The 3,487-nt window shown below is 52.1% G+C and overlaps 1 long non-coding RNA gene across 1 annotated transcript; it reads left to right on the top strand.

The window, feature by feature from the left end:
- Positions 1–1,484: 1,484 nt before the first annotated feature.
- On the top strand, positions 1,485–3,174 carry LOC133360715 (uncharacterized). Its single transcript, XR_009757290.1, has 3 exons — positions 1,485–1,560; positions 2,332–2,491; positions 3,110–3,174. It is a non-coding gene; the product is annotated as an uncharacterized LOC133360715 (long non-coding RNA).
- Positions 3,175–3,487: the final 313 nt, after the last annotated feature.

Raw genomic sequence — 3,487 nt, 5'->3', positions numbered from 1 at the left:
CGTAGGGTTTCTCCAGGAGATTTTGCGGTGAGCTTTGGTCTGGAAGTATGAGTTGGTGATGCATAAGTTGTGGCATGTGCAGAACACGAGGAGTCGTTGCCCGTTCTTATTCATCTTACCAATGCCATGGTGTCCCGAGCAAGATGGCCAGGAGTCTTGGTCTGCGCTGACACTTGCATTGAGGTCACCGAGCAGACAAAGATGTTCATGTTTGGAGATGTTGTTTACACTCATTTTTTCTGGCAACAAAACTGGTGTTAAGATGTTAAAACACCAAACTTAAACCTTTTACAAGGAATCATGTCTGCATTAACCACAATGCTTGTGGTCAGAATACAAACAAAAAACATAATCTGATCATATATGTACGCCTTTTGTAGACACCAGGGTATTGCATGTCAGGAATGACATCCTTCGCAGATGGGATCAAATTACGGATTTTGTGTACTCTATTGAATCGGACCTGGATCTTGTGTTTGTTTAACCTTTGGGAAATATTTTGGTAACACCTGCTATGTATGGCAAGGTGATGGTTTTGATTGGGTCCTCAGATGGTTGTCTCCCCATGGTTGGGGCTACAGCTTTGCGGATTGTGCGGTCTGAGTATCCATTCATCTTAAGGGCTTGGTGTGCGTGATTCAGTTCACTAGCGCGGTGGCGCTGGTCGGACATGCAGCAGGCCCTATGGTGTAGTTTTTTTTTATGAGGGAGTTATACTGGGCCGGATGGTGATGGGAGTCAGGCTTTAGATAGGAATCCGTGCGGGTGGCTTTACTGTAGACGAAATGTCCGAACGAGCCTCTTCTCGATCAAAACATCCAGGAATGTTAGCTTGCCATCATTTTCCACTTCCATGGTGTTTTTGATAGATGAGTGTATGAAATTGATGTGGTTGAAAAAACTGGTCCAGTGCTGGCTGGCCATGTGGTCAGAGATAGACGGAGAGATAGACAGGTCACGGTCGGCCAACGTCTCCGAGACAATTGGGATACGCGAGTGGGAGGTCGGCGTGAGGGGGTGGGAGGTGGGGGGTGGACAGTCAAGCCCCAGCGTGGGCTGCGCTACGGAAAAAACCCGAGTTCGAATCCTGCTCATGGCCAACACCGCTGACGATTCATCTGAACCGGTCTCGGGCCCACTATAGGTCGACTCGGTCTTAAATGAGTGTGCGTGCGTCTAAATATCACCGCTAAAGGGAGACAAAGGCGGTTGGGCGTGGTGCTGCTGGCCACCCACCCCCTCATGTGCCACAGTGCCGGCCTTCATAGGCGCTGCTACTTCTCGCTACTAACAGCCACTTGACCCCGGCAGTCTGTTACAGGCTACATGGGGGATCTTTGTCTTTCTTGTTTGTGCGCGCGCGTGTTGACTGTGACGTCACACGTGGGAGGTCTGGACCAAGTGGGAAATGGAGGAGCACGTGACCCGAGTAAAGTTTAAAAGAGGAGACGGGGGAGAGGATTCCAGTGACTCGGTGACCAACGCTGAGCACCGACAACCTCCGATTAGCAGGACGCTCAGCTGCTACGTACGGTGGTGCGAAAGAAAATTCAACTCACCGTACGTATAAAGACTCACACAGAGATCCATAGACCCATCACACCAGACCCATAGAATCATCACACGGAGACCCATAGACTCACACAGAGACCCGTAGATTCCTCACACATAGACCCATATATTACTCACAGAGACCCATAGACTCACTCAGAGGCCATGGACTCCTCAAAAGGGACACATAGACTCACAAACAGACCCATAGACTTACATAGAGATGAGTACACTCACACAGACCCATCGACTCACACAGAGATTCATAGCCTCACACAGAGACCCACAGACTCATACATAGACCGACAGATTCACTCAGGGACCTGTAGACTCACACAGACCCATAGACGCACACAGATATCCATAGCCTCAAAACCCATAGACTCAAACGGAGACCCATATACTCATCACACATAGACTCACAGACTCACAGATAGACCCACAGACTCACACAGACACCTGTATACTCACTCAGCCCATAAACACCTCACACAGAGACCCATCGACTCAAACAGAAACCCACAGACTCATAGACTCACAAAGAGACCCGTGAACTAACATAGAGACGAGTAGACTCACACATGGACACACAGCCTCGCACAGAGACGAGGAGACTTACACATAGACCCACATTTGTGATGGGCAGGGCGCTTGTGGAAAAAGAGATACTATATAGCAGCTCATTCATACCTTACTTGGTAAAATAAAATAAAAGTTCGTGTTTAAATCCATCCTGTATACGAGGCGAGCTAGTTAACGTCTCGCCACTGCTGTCCCCAGATGTCCATCTCGGCCCTGCCGCTGCTGCTGGGGGTGGTGGTGGTGGTGGGAGCCCAGCAGGAGAGGACCATCTGCGCGGGCATCAACGGGATCCCCGGACAGCCCGGAGCCCCGGGGCAGCACGGGACCCCTGGGGCTCCCGGGAGGGACGGCAGAGATGGTGAGGGGTCGGGTCCCAGAGTCCCCCCACGGTGCGCTCGTGGTGGGACGCGATCACTCGCTCGCTCGCTCACTCGTTCACTCAATTGTTCACTCGTTCAATCAATTGTTCACTTGTTTACTCACTCGTTCACTCACTCAAACGTTCACTCGCCATGTCATGTCCTCGATCGTTCACTCGCTCATTCTCGTAGGAGAGTGTCTCGTGTAGAGTGAGATGAGAGTGGAGAGGCAGGAGAGTGAGTGGAGGGGAGTGCAGTGAGATGAGAGGGGAGAGGCAGGAGAGTGCGTGGAGGGGAGTGGAGTGAGATGAGAGGAGAGTGCGTGGAGGGGAGTACAGTGAGATGAGAATGGAGAGGCAGGAGAGTGCGTGGAGGGTAGCAGAGTGAGATGAGAGTGGAGAGGCAGGAGAGTGCGTGGAGGGGAGTATAGTGAAATGAGAGTGGACAGGCATTAAGAGTGAGTGGAGGGGAGTAGAGTGAGAGGAGAGAGGCATGAGAGTGAGTGGAGGGGAGTAGAGTGAGATGAGAGGAGAAAGGCAGGAGAGTGCGTGGAGGCGAGTGGTGTGAATTGAGAGTGGCTTGAGGAGCGGACGAGCCATGCTTTGTTCTTGTCGCAGGCGTTACCGGAGCACCCGGAGCCAAGGGAGACCTCGGGGCTCGAGGCTTGACTGGGGACCCAGGTGGGACTGTGACACTGACTCGTGTGCTCCTAGCAGCTGATTCTATGTATTTATTTTATTACCAAGTAATCCTCACTGAGCTATGCATAGTGGCGTAACGCGCGCAGGGTTTGCAAACAGCAGTTGCATTCATGTACGGGGTTGTAAACAGTGAGGTCAGCTCAGGACGAGCAGGTGCAGGCGGGTGGCCTGGGAGACAGCAGACAGAGAGACGCCGGCAATTAGGGAACGAGGCAGTGATTGGCTGGCTGCAAATGCAAACGCGGGGTAGGTGCCAAGGAGGCGAGAGATAGTGGCGATGAGGGTGAGACACGG

The sequence above is a fragment of the Lethenteron reissneri genome, chromosome 69 (genome assembly GCF_015708825.2).
Source record: "Lethenteron reissneri isolate LAM-NWPU_2019-01 chromosome 69, ASM1570882v1, whole genome shotgun sequence".
NCBI classification, from domain to species: Eukaryota; Metazoa; Chordata; class Hyperoartia; order Petromyzontiformes; family Petromyzontidae; genus Lethenteron; species Lethenteron reissneri.
This window is presented reverse-complemented; position numbering and strand designations above follow the sequence as displayed.